This window comes from Pituophis catenifer, unplaced genomic scaffold, assembly GCF_029215685.1.
Source record: "Pituophis catenifer annectens isolate HBS135680 unplaced genomic scaffold, rPitCat1.0.hap2 SCAF_15, whole genome shotgun sequence".
NCBI classification, from domain to species: Eukaryota; Metazoa; Chordata; class Lepidosauria; order Squamata; family Colubridae; genus Pituophis; species Pituophis catenifer.
In genome coordinates this window covers 12,362,978-12,383,772 of record NW_027256895.1, presented here as the reverse complement: position 1 = coordinate 12,383,772, position 20,795 = coordinate 12,362,978, and positions in this window count along the sequence as shown.

Genomic DNA, 20,795 nt, shown 5'->3' with positions numbered 1-20,795 from the left:
CGAAACCTCAGGTCTTCTGTGTCTGTATTCTCTGAGCTTCTCTGTGCACATGCTGCTTTGGTCTGGTTGGTGCTGATGAAAGTAGGAAGTCATGTCATTTATTGATGGGGCTGGTACTTCCTTTTTTTTTTTTCCTTTATCATTTGTAGTGACTTCTGTTGGGTCAGGTCATTGTTGTTTCTTCACATTGTTTAGAGTTTTTTTTATGAGAGTTCAGAGGTTCTTGCTCCTCCTCTTCCTCCTCTTCTTCCTCTTCTTCCTCTTCTTCCTGGGTGATGGAGTGGTTGATTTTATTCCTTCCTTCCTTCCTTCCTTCCTTCCTTCCTTCCTTCCTTCTTTCCTTCTTTCCTTCCTTCCTTCCTCCCTCCCTCCCTCCCTCCCTTATGTCAGGGTTCCAAGTGACACCCCCAACAAAATAAAACTCCGAGGCTTGAAGTTCCTCAAAGCTACATTTTATTAGAGATGTCATATTGGCACATCTGGGAAAACTCGAATCTGAAAGCTTCCAGGTTTTCCCCACCCAAAGAAAAGTTCAAGTCCTTGTCTAACACCCACAAGTCCATCACATGGTCCAATCAAGCATCATCCCAACTGGAGATGCCTCCCAAGTCCAGCCTTCCAAATGCAGGGCAAGTTGTCCTTGACTTCTTGAGAAAGGAATGTTATTATGACTATATGTCACCCATACAATCCCCTCTCCCAGTTTTCCACAGTAGTAAATGTGGCAGATCTGAAGGCCTAGTGTAGAAGAGGGCTCCCAGGCCTGACACCTTCCTTCCTTCCTTCCTTCCTTCCTTCCTTCCTTCCTTCCTTCCTTCCTTCCTTCCTTCCTTCCTTCCCTCCCTCCCTCCCTCCCTCCTTCCTTCCTTCCTTCCTTCCTTCCTTCCTTCCTTCCTTCCTTCCTAAATTTTATGTCATATGTTATGCCTTATTCTAATTGTGAAGCTTCTGATGCAAATAAATATAAAGAAACATTTGGTGCAGCCACTCTCTGCAACAGTTATGAGTCAGGCTAAGATTCGATATTGGGATAAAACTCAAATATTAGAAATCCAAATCTTTGGTCAAGACAGAAGTGCCTCTTCCATGCCAAAGTGCTGAGATGACAAACGGTATTTGACGTAGGTACAGAATTGTAAAAGGGGCTGTGAGATGTAAATGCCTTATTCCCTAATGTGTAAATAATGTATATATGGGACATCGGGGGTTAACTTATTCTTTGGTTCCTAATGTATTCATAATTCACCACTCCCATTCTTGGCTCCACCCCTTGTATATATAAGGAGCCACCTTCACCATTTTCCTTGCTTCTATCTGTGAATATTCAGTGAATATAGAATGCCTGTTATAATTAAAGAGAAATATATTTAAACCTCTAACTCTTATTATCATTATTGAGTCTGATCCTGAAAATATTGCAACAAGCTGGTAGCAGAGGATGGTTAATTGACTCAATAAATACTTAAAGATGTCTAAGAAAGATAGGCCCAACACCAGGGCCTACAGCAAAGAAATAATCAACGAATCCACAAACGCGATTTCGAGAGAATCCGAAGAATACACCACTGAAGAAGAAGAACTAATAAATGAAAATAATGACCAGGAGGAAATCGAAATAGAAAATAACGAACTCAGGTCAGAGATATTAAAACTATTAAAAAGCCAGAAGAATGATGAAAGCCTCATCGCGAATCTCCAAGAAATGCTGAAAAACAGCGGAGCAGCGAGAGAGAAAAACATTGCTAAAGAGAAACCCAAAGACCAAAAAACTGTGAGTGATATGACTACAGAGAAAGTCGTTATGAAAAAGAAAAGATGTGATCCCGCGCGAAATTTTGAATGGCAGCCATCTTGGTTCCAACAAGCCTCCAAAGTAAGCGAAGCAGAGCCAATCAAAATGCCCAGTTCAAAATTTCTGGCGCGAAAAACGTTATCAGACAACGAAAGCGAAAAGGAAGATTCAAACTCTACAGAAGAACCAGAATCAGAAAGCGAAGACGACTTAACGAAATCCCAAGTAAAGTCAGCAATGAAGACGCTTTTTGCTGCATTTGGGCCAAAATTAAAAATTTCCAAAGCGACAACGAAGAAGCTAGAGAACAAGCCGATAACTCAAGACCTGCACGCTCCCATCCTGACTTCGAGAGCGACGACGCCCGAGCCCAGAGAGCCATGTCGATTCCGCCCTACACCGCAGACCGGATCAAGTATCAACGCACACAAAAGAAAGAAAAGAGCAGTCGCCGCCATCAAAACTCCTAAAACCGAGCCAGAAACCGACTCGTCTGAAGAGGAGCGGAGCGAGCGAGCTGCAATGGAGAGAACCTTCCACGACGACGTCAAAGAAGAAATGAGCAACGCGCATGTGCGAAACTACGTAGACGGTCCGGAAAGACTTGAACTGGCCAGAGAACCGCGCAGACTCGTTGCGAGCATCCCCATGCCGTTTTGCAATTTCCTGCACTTGCGAGACCACGGACTACCTCAGGTTGTAAGTAATGGACAAAATAATGTGGGAAACTTACCCAGTGACTTCCCAAAACTTAGAGTTGATGGCATTAATTTGCAAGAATGGTATCAACAGCTCCAGGTTGTCTTTATGAAAGAAAATTTACTATTCTTTATCACTAGTCCTCCAAGAAGACCTTGGACTTTAAAAATAGATTGTTTACATCATAGAGCATTTTTCTTAATAATATCTAGCGTGTCTCCTGCAATGTATCATAGCATCAAAACAAACCTAACTGTTTCAGAAATAATTCAATGCATGTTTAATCTGTTTCACAGCGATAGTGTAGCTACCACTACAAGAATGTCTAAGGATCTCTTTTCTTCCAGAGTAAAACCAGGGGTTTCCATAAGTGAGCATTTGATATCTCTAAACAAAATAAGAGCTGAGCTGCATTTGAGGGGGGAAGTGATTTCAGATCAAACAATGAAAAGTGTTATTATCAATTCACTTGATTCATCATGGGATAGTTTTATGTCACACTTAGACACCATCAATCTAGGATATTTATCCATAGAAAGTCTATCTAACAAATTGATAGCAGAAGACAATTCAAGAAAAAATCATTCCAGCAATCACACAGAACACAAATCTTTTAGGAAAGTAGCTTTCCAGGAAAAATACAATGAAGCTTTTAAATGCCATAATTGTGGGTCCAGGGAACACAATAGAAGAGACTGTCCCAAAATCCCAAAGGAGAGACATAGGTCAGAGTATAGGAGCAAATACAATTATAGACAGTCTTCCACAGATAGACATAAATATAGAAGCCCACCAAATTACAGAGATAGTAGAGGGAGTAGAGAAAATTCAAAAGAGAGAAAATCTGGTTCACTGAATGGACTAAATAAACAAGACAGCACTAAAACACAACAAAATGAGAACAATAATTGGCTTATTGATTCTGGGGCAACCAACCACACCACTAATAACAAAAATATATTGTCTTCATTTACAGAAGATAAATTTGTAATAAAGGTAGCTAATCAAGAAAAGGTTCAAGTATTAGGCAGAGGAAATGTGACCTTGCCTGGCCTAGGAAAAATAGAGGGGGTATTGTTAATTCCAGAAATACCTCATAACATACTAAGTGCCATAAAACTAAGCAGAGATTCTGACATCAATATAGTTTTCTCAAAGGGGAAAGCAACTTTAGAGAAGGACAAAACAAATGTAGGCACTGTGATGATTAAAGGAGGCCTACCCTATCTAATAACAAAAGAAAGATGGTTACATAACATTGATTCAAATATGGAAGATTGTATTGAGGCAGATGATGAAAATGTTAGTAACAGTGACAATGATGAATGTAAAATATCTCATGATCACGCAAATACACACAATGAGAAGAAACCAAGAATAGGTAAACCAATTCATGATGAGTGTGCTCACATCTTGCATAGGAAGTTAGGACATGCAAGTTTTCCTGTAGTACAAAAAATGACTGAACACGCAGAAGGTGTCAAAATAAAAAATTGTGAAAATTATTTGGAATGCTCAGTATGTAAATCCACTAAACTAAAAACTAGTCCCAGACCAAAAAAATCCAACAGATCAACTAACAAAATTTTTGACTTAGTACATATGGACCTAGTTGGTCCATTAACTCCATCAATCACTTATAGAAAACGTTACTTCCTAACAATAGTAGACGATTACAGTCGCTATGGTTTTGTTTACACATTAAAACACAAGGATGAAACCTTTCAGAAATTTAAGGAATTCTACAAACGCATAGAAACACAACATAATATCAGAATAAAACAAATTATGACAGATAGGGGATGTGAATTCATGTCTAAAGAATTCTCCCAATGGTTAAAGGATAGAGGAATGCTACATTTCACGTCTAGTCCATTTTCTGCGTTCCAAAACGGGATTGTAGAGAGAAAGAATTCCACACTACAAACCATGATTAGGTGCACATTAGAGGATGCTGGTTTAGGCAAACAATTTTGGTCAGAGGCCTTACATTACTCAAATTACACTCAAAATAGAACCTGGTCCAGTATTGTGAATAAAACACCATATGAGGTGATGTATAATAGGAAACCCAAATTAGCACACATGCACATATTTGGAGTCACTGCAGACGTACACATACCTAAGCAGTTGAGAAGAAAGGGAGAAAACGTATCCAGAAGATTAAGATTTATGGGATATGAAACTGGCACCAAAGGGTACAGATTCATTGATAATAATAACAAATTTATAGTCTCCAGAACAGCTGTGTTCCATGAACAGGCCAATTGGTCTAAATTACATCTTAATGAAATATTTCCAAATAAATGCAAAGATACAAAATCTTGTGAGGAAGGGACAATAGAAAATCAAAATATCAACAAAAATAAAAACAAAACCAAAACTTGGACAAATAGTCAGCACAAAATAAAGACAGACACATTAACAAAAAAGGAAGCAAGATATTTGCATGATAACCATAGCAAACCCGAAAGAACTATTAGAAACAATAGAAATCAAGTACCAAATAAATACAGAGATTACATAATGCATATGGATGGTGAACAAATGACACCTAATACATATGAGGAAGTATTAAAACTCCCTCGTGAAGAAAAGGAAAAATGGGAACTAGCTATGAAAAAAGAGATGGAAAGTTTGCAAGGATTAAATGTGTTTACACCTGCAATTGCACCTAAAGATAAAACGATTATAGGTACCAGGTGGATTTATAAAATTAAGAATCTAGAAGGAGGCAATACTCTATACAAAGCTAGATTGGTTGCACAAGGTTATGCACAAAAATATCCGGAGGACTACACTGACACATACTCCCCCACAGTGAGAACAGAGAGTGTTAAAACAGCTCTAGTAGTGGCATCTGCACTCAATCTTGATGTATTTCAATATGACATACAGACTGCGTATTTACACGCAAAACTAGATAAGGAAATATATGTAAGAGCACCACACAGTCAATACACTAATAAGAATGAAATTTGGCTATTGAACAAGAGTCTATACGGATTAAAGCAATCTGGCAAAAGATGGTACGATTGCTTGGTAAAAGTACTTAAGACCATGGATTTCAACGCTACCACTGCTGATAACTGTTTCTTTGTAAAAAAGAGTGATGATCATATTGAATTTGTATTAATTTATGTAGATGATATTTTATATATAGGAAAACACAAGGAGAGAAGAGAAACCTTTGTAAATAAGCTAAACGAACATTTCTCGTTGAAATCTCTAGGTAAAGTAAACAAATACCTTGGTGTACAAATTAACAAAACTAGAAGGGGATTCAAACTTACTCAGAAAGATAAAATCATTGAACTTCTGAACAAATGCAATTTAAACAATGCCAAACCCTGTGACACTCCTATGCAAACTGATTTCCTTAGAAACACTGATGAATCTTCCCCTGAATTCAAGGATAATACATTTTATAGATCAGTCATAGGTTCACTTCTTTATATATCTAATTGGACCAGGCCAGATATTGCATTACCACTCAACTTATTGTCAAGATATGTTAGCAAACCAACAATGTATCATTGGGAAGCAGTCAAAAGAATTCTAAGATATCTGAAAAGTACATTAGACTTTTGCTTAGTATTAGAACCTAGTAATGGTAAAGAACCGAAACTTACATGTTACGCAGATGCGGATTGGGCTGGAGATATATCATGCAGAAAGAGCACTTCTGGTTATATTTTTCTATTAAATGACTGTCCAGTTTACTGGTACACTGGTAAACAAGAACTGGTAGCCACTTCGACCACAGAAGCGGAATATGTTTGTTTGTCCAAAGCTGCAAATAACCTTGTATGGTTTAATGATTTGATTTCAGATGTTTGGAAAAAACCTGCTTTGCCTTTTGTTATGCATGAAGATAATAAAGCAGCCATTGAAATATCCAGATCCGATGCCATTGGACAAAGGTCCAGGCATATAGATATAAAATTTAAGCATGTGAGACAATTGTCTCAAGATGGATTTATCAAAGCAGTGCATTGTGATACCTCTGAACAATTAGCTGACATATTGACGAAGCCTTTACCTTCTAAACAGCACAAATATTTAACATCAAAATTATATGTCTTATATTGTCCTGAATCTGAATGTAATTGGTGTTGTATAGCGAACCGGCATTTAGAGGGGGATTTGTGAGATGTAAATGCCTTATTCCCTAATGTGTAAATAATGTATATATGGGACATCGGGGGTTAACTTATTCTTTGGTTCCTAATGTATTCATAATTCACCACTCCCATTCTTGGCTCCACCCCTTGTATATATAAGGAGCCACCTTCACCATTTTCCTTGCTTCTATCTGTGAATATTCAGTGAATATAGAATGCCTGTTATAATTAAAGAGAAATATATTTAAACCTCTAACTCTTATTATCATTATTGAGTCTGATCCTGAAAATATTGCAACAGGGGCAAACTGACCCTAAACAGATACATCCTGTTGTTTAATGTTTATTACACCCCAAATGTCATGTAGATTCTAGAGAAGAAATACTGCTTCCCTTACTGTCCTCCTTACTGCTCGTGAGGTGCCTTTGAGCCCCTTATCTCCTTTTATTATGTCTTGAGCTCCGGAGCTAAGAACCTGAGCCTGTGGGAAAAGGGCTGTTATGTCTTTCCTAGAGATAGATGAAAGGGTAACTTCTACGTGTGAAATGTCGCACTCTTTGTAATAACTTTGCCTTTATACTGTATAAATATCTGGTCAAAATCAGCCATCTTCGTTCAGACCCTTCGCTGTCTTTGGACTGTTTGAACCTTACGCAATAAACTCTTTCCTGCATTGAAGAGCTTGGCCTAGTCCGTCATTTTTTTTCTATAACAGTTATGCCATCAGGAACTCTTCAAAGCTATATTGTGACTATTTGTAGTTTTCTCACTAGATGGCACTCGTTTTGCTTCCATTCCTAACAGAGGAAGATTTGGTTACAGGAAAGGCTGTTTTTTTTTTTCTTCCTACTGGCTTGGTTAACCACAAAGTTTTTTTAAAAAATCATTAGATGGCGAAAGCAAATAGCAGCCTTGAAAAGAGAGAAAGTGACTCAGTTTGAGAAAAGAGAAGCTGCCTTCCCTGTTTCTCCTGGATGGGTGAGACTCCAGCCGAAGCATGAATACCTTTAGAAGGTTCTCAAGAACTTGGAAAGCTCAGTGGATGATGCTTCTCACTGGATTATTTCTTCTGTGTAAGTGAAAATATTCCAAGAATGATGACGAGGTTTCTATTCGAGTTTTATTTTCTACAGCTCAGGGAAGCATAGATAATGTTCCCACCTCCTATTTTCCTCATAACACCAATCCTGGGAATTGGGGGGGGGGAAAGGGTCTGAGAAAAGGGACTGTAGCAAAGTGCCCCAGTCAGTTTCATGTTAAAGAAGGACTAGAACATACCTTCTGCTGGCCTCTAGTCTTCCTCCTTAGCCACTTGATCAAATGGTCTTTCTTGGAAAGAAGATGAGAGCTGCTCCTAGTCCTAGCCTGAATCCTGGCAAAGCAAAGAATAACGGAGACCTTGATGCTCTCTGAGTTTGGTGGCTTTCTTCCCAAGGAAATCATTCTCTTCTCTTCTCTTCTCTTCTCTTCTCTTCTCTTCTCTTCTCTCTTCTCTTCTCTTCTCTTCTTCTCTTCTCTTCTCTTCTCTTCTCTTCTCTTCTCTTCTCTTCTCTTCTCTTCTCTTCCCTTCCCTTCCCTTCCCTTCCCTTCCCTTCCCTTCCCTTCCCTTCCCTCTTCTCAGTCTGCAGCTTGGATGCCCAAGTGATCCAAACACCTGCAAAGCTGGAAGTTGAAGAAGGAGTCTCTTTCACTCTGAAGTGCAACTACTCCATCCAGTACCAGCCCTATTTTTGGTACCAACAGCTGCCTGGAGCGCCTCTGTCTCTCATCCTATCTATAGCTTCTCAAGGAAACCAAAATAATAAAGGTTTTGTGGCAATGTACTTAGAGAAGGGGAAAGAAAGCCACCTGCATCGCCCCTAAAGCTCAGCTTCAGGATTCAGGAAGCTACTTCTGTGCTGTACCAGACACAGTGGTGAAGGAAGGAGACACCTCCCAACTCAAACCTCAGTTCTTGTGAAGTTTCAGAGGTGTTTGGATTCTCTGTGCTTCTCTGTTGCACATGTTCCTCTGGTCTGATTGGTGTAGATAAAAGCAGAGTTGCTGGGTTAGAATAAGTTTTGAGAGTCCATGTAGGAAATGGCCAGGCTATGCCCAAGGGAAATGTCAAATGTCTCATCAGTCTTAGATCCTTTTGTGCCCACAGAAATCTTCAGAATCCAAAGCCACCTCCCAACCCAAACCTTAGTTCTTCTGAATTTCTATAGGTGTCTATATTCTCCGTCCTTCTCTGGAGCATATGTTGCTCTGATCTGGTTGGTGGAGATCAAAGCAGAATAGCTGGACTGGAACTAGGTTCTGAATTTCAAGCTCTTGTGGATGGAAAGCTGGTGACCATCAGCACTGATTGACCACTGGATGGGATTATTTAGGTAGGAAATTTTGCTCTTTAAATCTCTCCAACAGACCAAACACTAAATTCTACCTGGAATCTTATTTCAGGCCGTTGTGTAAGAACAGGAATTAAGCAGATATCCAGGAGAAATCCCAAATTACACAAACATTCTTAATTAAAAATAAAATAAAATAAGCAAGTCCCATAGAAATCTCTACTGGGAGATTCTAGGGAACACCCCATACCATACTAGGAGATGGTTAAAATTGCCAAACTTATGAACAATTTGATTCACTTTGCAATCTACAATCTAGCTGCAGGAACCCCATCGACTGCCAATCAGTTATATTCTGTAGAATTGTTAAACCAGATCCCTTGTGGAGGAATTAATTGCTTCCAATAATCCACATGAAAAGAATTTCATGAATAAGTAAAAGGTAAAGATGGTTAGTATTGAAATGTGAGCTTCTCTCTAACTGATGTCAATTGAGTTCTGAAACTCAAACAGGGAGGAATCTCTCCCAAGTAGCACCCACTACGTCCAGTTGCCATATTGAGATCTGCAACCTAAGGTCCGCCAGGCTTTGTTACCTGCCAAGGTTTCCTTATGGAATGTTTTTTTCTTCTCATAGAATGTTCACTTTTTTCACATGGATTGAACCAACCTCGAGGGTTTGGGGGTGGGTGGATCGGTGGATGGGATGCTGATGAGAAATACGGGACGAAATAGGTCAGGTCCAGATGTTTCAAAATTCCAAAAACCCATTTCTTAGAAATGCCTGTGGCACTTTTGGTTTGCCTGGATTGGATCGTTCCCATTTTGGGAGGGGAAGAAACAAGAGTATTCTAGGCCTTCCAGGAAATAGAACATTCCAAAGATAATGGTTTGCAAAAAAAATCTAAATTCAAAATGTTATAATCTATATAGATTCCAAGGCGGCTTCTCCTTCTCCTTCTCCTTCTCCTTCTCCTTCTCCTTCTCCTTCTCCTTCTCCTTCTCCTTCTCCTTCTCCTTCTCCTTCTCCTTCTCCTTCTCCTGCTCCTGCTCCTGCTCCTGCTCCTGCTCCTGCTCCTTCTTTTCTTTTCCTTCTCCTCCTCCTCCTTCCCTTTCCTCCCCCTCCTCCCTTCCCCTTCCCATCCCCTCCTCCTTCCCCTTCTTCCTTCTCGTCCCCCTCCCCTCCCCCTCCCCCTCCTTCTCCTCCTCCTTCTCCTCCTCTTCCTCCTCCTCCTCCTCCCCCCTCCTCCTTCTCCTTCTCCATCTCCATCTCCTTCTCCTTCTCCTTCTCCTTCTCCTTCTCCTTCTCCTTCTCCTTCTCCTTCTCCTTCTCCTTCTCCTGCTGCTCCTGCTGCTCCTGCTGCTCCTTCTCCTCCTCCTTCTCCCCTCCTCCTCCTCCTTCCCTTTCCTCCTCCTCCCCCTCCTCTTCCCCCTCCCCCTCCTCCTTCTCCTCCTCCTTCTCCTCCCCTCCCCCCTCCCCCTTCCCCTCCTCCCTCCCCCTCCTCTTCTCCTTCTCCTCCTCCTCCTCCTCTTCTTCTTTCTTCTCCTTCTCCTTCTCCTTCTTTCTCTTCTTCCTGGGAGATGGAGTGGTTCTGTTCTCTTCTGTTCTGTTCTTTTCTTTCTCTCTCTCTTTCCTTTCTTTCCCTCTCTCTCTCTCTCTCTCTCTCTCTCTCTCTCTCTCTCTCTCTCTCCCTCCTTATTTATTTATTTATTTATTTATTTATTTATTTATTTATTTATACATTTGAAGTGGCTTCCATTGGGTCAAGTCACTGCTGCTCCTTTATATGGTTTAGAGTTTCTTTTTTTGAGAGAGAGAGTCCAGAGGTTTACAACCCTTGCAAAGAACTCAACACAGTAGAGGTCAGTGAAAATCAGATGATTTTATCCAAAGTAACTAATAGAACTTGCTTTTGTTGATTCCCACTCAAGATGGCATGGAGTACAGTTTCTTAGTTCCCCAAGTCAAAACTAATAATAAATGAACAATGATTGAATATAATGGGATCTGCAAGTATTTATCTACAAATCCTACGTGGAATTGCTTTAAATGACCTGCCCTTCCTAAACAACCTGGACATTGGACTTTGAGGAGTTTATGAACTATATTCCTTACGGGAAATTTGACATGACTCTTCCTCAGAAAAGAATTCGTGGATGCTCGGTTTGAGAAAAAAATGGAACTATGGAATAGATAATAATTTCCTAAATGTCATGTTATCTTCCTCTTGAATTGGACTGTTTTTGATTTCAAAGTGAATTACATTTTTTTTTAAAAAAATATGCCAGTTAAACTTCCAGGTGGTCTCATCCTGCTTAGGTGATACCAAATCAGATCAGCCAAAGTCATTTGGTGCTGCCACTTTCTGCAACAGGTATGTTCTCAGTAGCTCTTCCAATGTAAATTATGACTATTCGTAGTTTTCTCACTAGGTGGCACTCATTTTCCTTTCGTTCCTAAAAGAGGGAGGTTTAGTTTACAGCTGAAGATGTTTTTTTCTTCCCTCTTTTAACCACAAGGCCCCTTTTAAAAATCATTAGATGGAGAAAGCAAACAGCAGCCTTGAAAAGAGAAAAAGTGACTCAGTTTGAGAAGGGAGAATCTGCATTGTTGCCTTCCCTGTTTCTCCTGGATGGGTGAGACTCCAGCCGAAGCAGGGATACCTTTAGAATGTTCTCAAGAACTTGGAAAGCTCAATGGAGGACACTTCTCATTGGATTATTCATTCTGTGTAAGTGAAAATGTTCTAAGAATGATGATGAGGTTTCTATTTGAGTTTTATTTTGTACTCCTCGTGGAAGCGTAGATAATGTTCCCACCGCCTATTGTCCTCTTAACAGCAGTCCTGGGAGTGTGGTTGGGCTGAAAAAAGTGCTCCGTTCAGATTTCATGCTAAAGAAGGACTAGAACCTACCTTCTCAGGGCTTCTAGTCTTGTTCCTTAGTCAATTAATCAAACTGTCTCTCTTGGAAAGAAGATGAGAGCTGTTCCTACCATGTTTCTCCAAAAATAAGACCCTGTCTTATATATAATACTGAAATAAGTGCTTGGCCTTATTGCCATGCACTCAAAAGCCCGATTGGGCTTATTATCAGGGGATGTCTTATTTTCGGGGAAACAGAAATAGTCCTAGCCCAAATCGTCCTAGCCCAAATTGTGCCAAAGCAATTGGAGCTTGGTGGCTTTCTTCCCAAGGATGTCTTATTTTGGGGGAAACAGGGTAGTCCTATCCCAAATCCTGGCAAAGCAAGGAATAAGGGAGACCTTGGTGCTCTCTGAGCTTGGTGGCTTTCTTTCTGGGGAAATCATCCTTTTCTTTTCTTCTTTTCTTTTCTTCTCAGTCTGCAGCATGGATGCCCAAGTGATCCAAACACCTGCAAAGCTGGAAGTTGAAGAAGGAGGCTCTTTCACCCTGAAGTGCAACTACTCCATCCAGTACCCGTCCTATTTTTGGTACCAACAGCTATCTGGAGCACCTCCGTCTCTCATCCTATCCATATCTTCTCAAGGAACCCAGAATAATAAAGGTTTTGTGGCAAAGTATTTGGAGAAGGGGAAAGAAAGCCACCTGCATCGCCCTACAGCTCAGCTTCAGGATTCAGGAAGCTACTTCTGTGCTGTAGAGGCACAGTGATATAAGAAGGAGACACCTCCCAACCGAAACCTCAGGTCTTCTGTGTCTATTCTCTGAGCTTCTCTGTGCACATGCTGCTTTGGTCTGGTTGGTGCTGATGAAAGTAGGAAGTCATGTCATTTATTGATGGGGCTGGTACTTCCTTTTTTTTTTCCCCTGTTTCATTTGTAGTGACTTCTGTTGGGTCAGGTCATTGTTGTTTCTTCACATTGTTTAGAGGTTTTTTTATGAGAGTTCAGAGGTTCTTGCTCCTCCTCTTCCTCCTCTTCCTCCTCTTCTTCCTCTTCTTCCTGGGTGATGGAGTGGTTTCCTTCCTTCCTTCCTTCCTTCCTTCCTTCCTTCCTTCCTTCTTTCCTTCTTTCCTTCCTTCCTCCCTCCCTCCCTCCCTTATGTCAGGGTTCCAAGTAACACCCCCAACAAAATAAAACTCCGAGGCTTGAAGTTCCTCAAAGCTACATTTTATTAGAGATGTCATATTGGCACATCTGGGAAAACTTGAATCTGAAAGCTTCCAGGTTTTCCCCACCCAAAGAAAAGTTCAAGTCCTTGTCTAACACCCACAAATCCATCACATGGCCTAATCAAGCATCATCCCAACTGGAGATGCCTCCCAAGTCCAGCCTTCCAGGTGCAGGGCAAGTTGTCCTTGACGTCTTGAGAAAGAAATGTTATTATGACTATATATCACCCATACAATCCCCTCTCCCAGTTTCCCACAGTAGTAAATGTGGCAGATCTGAAGGCCTAGTGTAAAAGAGGGCTCCCAGGCCTGACACCTACCTTCCTTCCTTCCTTCCTTCCTTCCTTCCTTCCTTCCTTCCTTCCTTCCTCCCTCCCTCCCTCCCTCCCTCCCTCCCTCCCTCCCTCCTTCCTTCCTTCCTTCCTTCCTTCCTCCCTTCCTTCCTTCCTTCCTTCCTTCCTAAATTTTATGTCATCTGTTATGCCTTATTCTAATTGTGAGGCTTCTGACGCAAATAAATATAAAGAACCATTTGGTGCAGCCTCTCTCTGCAACAGTTACGCCATCAGGAACTCTTCAAAGCTATATCGTGACTATTTGTAGTTTTCTCACTAGATGGCACTCGTTTTGCTTTCATTCCTAACAGAGGAAGATTTGGTTACAGGAAAGGCTGTTTTTTTTTTCTTCCTACTGGCTTGGTTAACCACAAAGATTTTTTTTTTAAAATCATTAGATGGAAAAAGCAAATAGCAGCCTTGAAAAGAGAGAAAGTGACTCAGTTTGAGAAAGGAGAAGCTGCATTGTTACCTTACCTGTTTCTCCTGGACGGGTGAGACTCCAGCCAAAGCGTGGATACCTTTAGAATGTTCTTGAGAACTTGGAAAGCTCAATGGAGGACACTTCTCATTGGATTATTTCTTCTGTGTAAGTGAAAATGTTCTAAGAATGTTGATGAGGTTTCTATTCGAGCTTTATTTTCTACAGCTCAGGGAAGCATAGATAATGTTCCCACCTCCTATTTTCCTTTTAACCCCAATCCTGGGAGTTGGGTTGGGCTGAAAAAAGTGCTCCATTCAGATTTCATACTAAAGAAGGACTAGAACCTACCTTCTCCTGGCTTCTAGTCTTGTTCCTTAGTCACTTAATCCAACTGTCTCTCTTGGAAAGAAGATGAGAGCTGTTCCTACCATGTTTTCCCGAAAATAAGACCCTGTCTTATATATAATACTGAAATAAGTGCTTGGCCTTATTGCCATGCACTCAAAAGCCTGATTGGGCTTATTATCAGGGGATGTCTTATTTTGGGAGAAACAGGGGAGTCCTATCCCGAATCCCAGCAAAGCAAGGAATAAGGGAGATGTTGGTGCTCTCTGAGCTTGGTGGCTTTCTTTCTTTTCTTCTCAATCTGCAGCTTGGATGCCCAAGTGATCCAAACACCTGCAAAGCTGGAAGTTCTGGAAGGAGGCTCTTTCACACTGAAGTGCAACTACTCTATCCAGTACTGTCCCTATTTTTGGTACCAACAGCTGCCTGGAGCACCTCCGTCTCTCATCCTATCCATATCTTCTCAAGGAACCCAGAATGATAAAGGTTTTGTGGCGAAGTATTTGGAGAAGGGGGAAGAAAGCCACCTGCATCGCCCTAAAGCTCAGCTTCAGGATTCCGGAAGCTACTTCTGTGCTGTAGAGGCACAGTGATATAGGAAGGAGACACCTCCCAACCGAAACCTCAGTTCTTTTGTGTCTCTATTCTCTGAGCTTCTCTGTGCACATGCTACTTTGGTCTGGTTGGTGCTGATGAAAGTAGGAAGTCATGTCATTTATTGATGGGGCTGGTACTTCCTTTTTTTTTTCCTTTATCATTTGTAGTGACTTCCATTGGGTCAGGTCATTGTTGTTTCTTCACATTGTTTAGAGTTTTTTTTATGAGACTCCAGAGGTTCTTGCTCCTCCTCTTCCTCCTCTTCCCCTCTTCTTCCTCTTCTTCCTGGGTGATGGAGTGGTTTCCTTCCTTCCTTCCTTCCTTCCTTCCTTCCTTCCTTCCTTCCTTCCTTCCTTCCTTCCTTCCTTCCTTCCTTTCTTCTTCCCTTCCTTCCTGCCTCCATCATTTTTCCTAATGTTTCCCTTCCCTTCCAGTTTTATCAGGTCAAGCTGCTGTCACCCAAGAGCCCCTTCAGTTAAGGAAGGAGACTCCATCCATTTGAAATGCTCCTATCAGGAAAGGGAAGGCCGTCTTCAGTGGTTCAAGCAATATCCAGGGAGCCCGCCAGAATTCATGATCTCAATGATTGCATCAGGGACTGAAGGAAAGGATCATTTTGAGATGACCCTGGACACAGATGAGAAGACTACCTCTTTGTATCTGAAGAACACCAACTTAAGGATTCAGCTGTCTATTTCTGTGTGTGGAGCACAGTGGTACGAAGATACCTCCTGGCTGTAATGAAAGATGCAATGGAGCTGCCTACTGGTGGCTGTCAGAATAAACATCAGAAGAACTTCTTGAGCTACAGCATCACAGCTGAAGATATTCTTACTATCTCATTGATAGGTTTTCTCCATTTCTTGGACCCTTTCTAAGTCATCTGCAAATTTTGCAGACTGCCCAAGAAAGGGAAATGGTCCAAAGGTTTCTGAGAATCAAGTGAATGATCCTCATGTCTTTCTCTTCCAGGGGTCCAATGCCAGGACCGAGTGGATCAGAAGCCTGTAGAAGTCATCAAAGAAGGAGAGGATTCCATTATCACCTGTCAGTTCAGCTCCAGCCATGTCTATTTCATATACTGGTACAGGCAATATCCAGGAGAAGGACCTGTGTTTCTCCTAACGGTTATATCGGTGAGATTGGAGAAACGTGAACACTTCAGTGCCTCTTTTGACAAGCAGGAGAGTCAGTTGAACATCACAAAGGTGCAGATGAAAGATTCCGCGGTCTATTTCTGTGGGACCCAAGATCCACAGCAACACAGAGGCACCTGCTGCCTGTACAAAATCCCTCTAAGGCTGAGCAGTTCTGTGAAGGGGAAATGAATCCCAGCTGGAGAATTGGGATGCAGAGTTGGGCCAACTGATTAGATTATATTACAATTCTTTATTGGCCAAGTGTGATTGGACACACACGTAATTTGTCTTGGTGCAGATGTTCTCAGTGTACATAAAAAGACAAGATACATTCATCAAGAATCATAAGGTACAACACTTAATGATAGTCATAGGGTACAAATAAGCAATCAAATCATACTAGGAAACAATCAATATAAATCGCAAGGATACAAGCAACAAAATCAAAGTCATGCAGTCTTAAGTGGAAGGAGATGGGTGATAGGAACAGTGAGAAGATTAATAGTAGTGCAGACTTAGTAAATAGTTTGACGGTGTTGAGGGAATTATTTGTTTAGCAGAGTGATGGCATTCGGGAAAACACTGTTCTTGTGTCTAGTTGTTCTGGTGTGCAGTGCCCTATAGCGTCGTTTTGAGGATAGAAGTTGAAACAATTTATGTCCGGGATGTGAGGGGTCTGTAAATATTTTCACAGTCCTCTTTTTGACTCGTGCAGTATACAGGTCCTCAATGGAAGGCAGGTTGGGAGCCCTTGTTTTTTCTGCAGTTCTAATGATCCTCTGAAGTCTGTGTCTGTCTTGTTGGGTTGCAGAGCCAAACCAAACAGTTATAGAGGTGCGGATGACAGACTCAATAATTCCTCTGTAGAACTGAATCTGCAGCTCCTTGGGCAGTTTGAGCTTCCTGAGTTGGTGCAGAAAGAACATTCTTTGTTGTGCTTTTTTGATGACATTTTTGATATTAGGTGTCCATTTTAGGTCTTGATGCTGATGCTGAGCATGTCACATTTGAAAACAACCTGCATTGGTATCAACTGTCAAAAGTGAACAAGAACATTACAAGGGGTTGCAAGGAGGAAGGAGTATACAAGACGGACATTCCTGCCGCTGACAAGGTTTAAGGACATTGTGGATCCTTGTGGATAAAAAGTTGCATCCTCAGTTGCCAAACCAAAGCATGGACCTTTGGATTAGCCTACAAAGAGATGGAAGTTGTGTCACTTACCAAAAGAGATGAACCTGTTCTGATCTAGGCTTTACTCCTGAGTCGACCCTTGTTCTTTAGCTGTTCCCTTCATCTGGCAACTCTGCACATGCACACACTGGGAACAGGCTCCATCTGTTCATCTGCCTCACTGATGTTTGACTCTGAAGGCAGCTGATAACTGGCATCCGGCCCTGGCCCCCTCTCTGCCTCCAACACAAATCCCTCAGCAGAGCCTTCCCCAGACTCCAGGACTGGCCCATGTTCTTTCCCAACCTCCTCACTGTCTGAATCTGCTGCCAAATCCGCTGGCTGCTGGCGGGCCACAACAGAACCAAACTTTTTTGGGGGAGGTTTTTTTGTAGAAAAATAGGTCAGGTCTGCATGGTCTGAGACCCCAAAAATCACTCCTTGGAAATGTCTGTGGGCCCCCTTTGGAAGGCATAGATCAGATCACCCTCTTTTGAATGATGAAGAAATGGAATAGTTTAGTTGTGGAAGAAAATGGAAGGTTCTAAAGGTAGCAAGAAAATTTTGGCAAGAAAACTGACATGGCTTCTTTCTCCATAAGATACTGTATTTGCCTACTTTAAAGGCCTTTAGTGAGAGGATTTCCTGAGAGGGTTGTTGTGGTTCTATTGTATTTTGTAGTGTCAATATATTCCAAAAGTGGTTCTTCTTCTTCTTCTTCTTCTTCTTCTTCTTCTTCTTCTTCTTCTTCTTCTTCTTCTTCTTCTTCTTCTTCTTCTTCTTCTTCTTCTTCTTCTTCTTCTTCTTCTCCTCCTCCTCCTCCTCCTCCTCCTCCTTCTTCTCCACCTCCTCTTCCTCCTCCTCCTTATCTTCCTCCTCCTCCTCCTTCTTTTCCACCTCCTCCTCTTTCTTCTTCTTCTCCACCTCCTCTTCTTCCTCCTCCTCCCTCTCCTCCTCCTCCTCCTTATCGTCCTCCTCCTCCTCCTCCTCTTTCTCCTCCTCCTCCTCCTCCTCCTCCTCCTCCTCCTCCTCCTCCTCCTTCTTCTCCACCTCCTCTTCCTCCTCCTCCTTATCTTCATCCTCCTCCTCAATCATCCTCCTCCTCCTCATCATCATCATCAAAGTCCCTTAAATAACTAAAGATGACTTACAAAATTTGAAATATCCCATAACATAGAGCCCAGGGGTGTTATTCAGCAAGTTCTGACAGGTTCTGGAGAACCAGTAGTGGAAATTTTGAGTAGTTTGGAGAACCAGCAAATACCACCTCTGGCTGTCCCCAGAGTGGGATGGGAATGGAGATTTTGCGGTATACTTCCCCTGCCACGCCCACCAAGCCACGCCCAAAAAATGGGTAGTAAAAAAATTAGAATTCCACCACTGATAGAGCTCCCAAATTTGCATATGTACACACATGCCCAAACACTTCACCTGAGTGTGATTGTATGAGTTTAGTTAGATGCTTGGAATGCATTGCTTGGATGCCCATCAACCTGTTCAACATATTTGTCCAGCAAGCAAGCAGGTAAACTCCTAATTTTTATACTAACTGATATTTGGGTCTACAGGGTTGACTCTGAAAGCATCCGAAATCTGGGGTCCTGATAGAATTCATCCAAGCAAGGGGGAAAGGGTGAAGGATCAAGAACCCCAAACAAATTGTTACAAGTCCATCATCAACTAGTTCTGAGTGGGATGGAGAATGGGAGGAGTGATTGACTAAGGTGTGTAGCATCTGCAGACATCTTGTAAAGTAGGACAATCGATGTAGGAGCAGACAAAATGATCCCCACCCATATTGTACCAAATGGAGGGAATGGACTGTCCAGGCAATGAGTTCACACTTGTCCTTGTGATGGGCAGGTCCCCCAAAGTAGATTATGGATATTCATTGAGATGGCTTCATGCCACCATAAGGGCAAATTTAGTGGAGAAAACTGCCAAATTTATTCATTTTTATTTATTTAAGAAAATTGATAGGGCCACCCAACTCATTCAAGGTGACTCCTAGCAGCTTAGAGAAATAAAAACCCCAAATGACTCCCAATAAACCCCCACATTTGTAGTTACAATAATCAACCAATCAATAGGCTCCAAATCATCCTAGGTTAATATTCAACTCTGAGCTATATGCATATTCTTGTTAAAGGTAACGGTTCCCCTCATATATATGTGCTAGTTGTTCCTGACTCTAGGGGGCGGTGCTCATTTCCATTTCAAAGCCGAAGAGCCAGCACTGTCCGAAGATCTCTCCATGGTCATGTGGCTGGCATGACTAAATTCCAAAGGTACACGGAATGCTGTTACCTTCCCACCAAATGTGGTCCCTATTTTTCTACTTGCATTTTTTACGTGCTTTCGAACTGCTAGGTTGGCAGAAGCTGGGACAAGAAACGGGAGCTCACCATGTTACACGGCACTAGAGATTTGAACCGCTGAACTGCCGACCTTTTGATCGACAGGCTCAGCCTCTTAGCCACTGAGCCACTGTGTCCCTATATTTATCTTAGTGTGTGACAAATTCCTTGAGTGCCCAATCACACTTGACCAATAAAGAACATTCCATGTTCTATTGGGACCACTACACCTGGATTTATTTATTTATGATGAGGTCTAGTGCTCCTTCCAAAGGCATCTCTATAAAACATGAGAAGTATTTTGGAAGTTATAGAGGCAGAACTTCTATAATGTCAGCTCTCTCCTGTCGCACCAGCCAAAAAGTCCTTGTAATTACCATGTTTCCCTGAAAATAAGACCCTCTCTTATATTTTTTGAACCCCAAAATAAGTGCTTGGTCTTATTTTCAGGGAGGTCTTATTATTTTGGGGTGTGTGGAACAAGATGGGGGCTCCTCTTGTCATCTTATATGATTTCCAGCTCTGTCTCCCTAACCCTAACCAGAGAAAATGGCGAGGACCGGCTGCGCATGTGTTTAAATATTTTCAGGGAGGGCTTATTTTTGGAGAGGGCTTATTTTTGGGGAAGGATCATTTTCAGGGAGGGCTTATTTTAGTGTATGCACTCAAAAGCCCGAGTGGTCTTATTTTTTTTTTTTTAATAGACTTTATTGAGATTTTTTACAGAACAAAAATAAATGAGAAAAACAAACAAACAAACAAACAAACAAACAAACAAAACAATCATTCAAACAATAACATAGAACACATAAATATAATAAACATTTTCAATTTGTATCGGATATGCAGTGTTTAAACTATTTACATAAATAATACTTGTTGATATTTTGACTCACTTTTTACCAATATTTAACACACCTTTGATCTTTCTTCCATTTTGTCATGCAACCACTTGTACCACCTTTCCCACACCATATAGTATACTGACTTTTCATCATTTAATTCATAAGTTAATTTAGTCATCTCTGCGCACTCGAGTATTTTCTTAATTGTAAGCTCTTCTGGTGGTTGAATTTTCTCTTTCCAAAACTGTGCGTATGCCAATCTAGCGGCTGTGATTATGTGGATCATTAAATGTGTCATTTCCTTTCTATATGGCTTCTTTATTATTCTCAGGAGGAAAATCTCTGGTGTTAGTTCAATATCTTCCCCAATTATTTCGTGTAACCATCTCCTGATCTTACTCCAATATCCTTTCGCTTCCGGGCATGTCCACCACATGTGAAAGAAGGTGCCTTGGCCATGGCCGCATTTCCAACAATTGGGATGTATATTAGGATATATCTTCGCTAGTCTGGCCGGGGCTAGGTACCACCTATGAAAC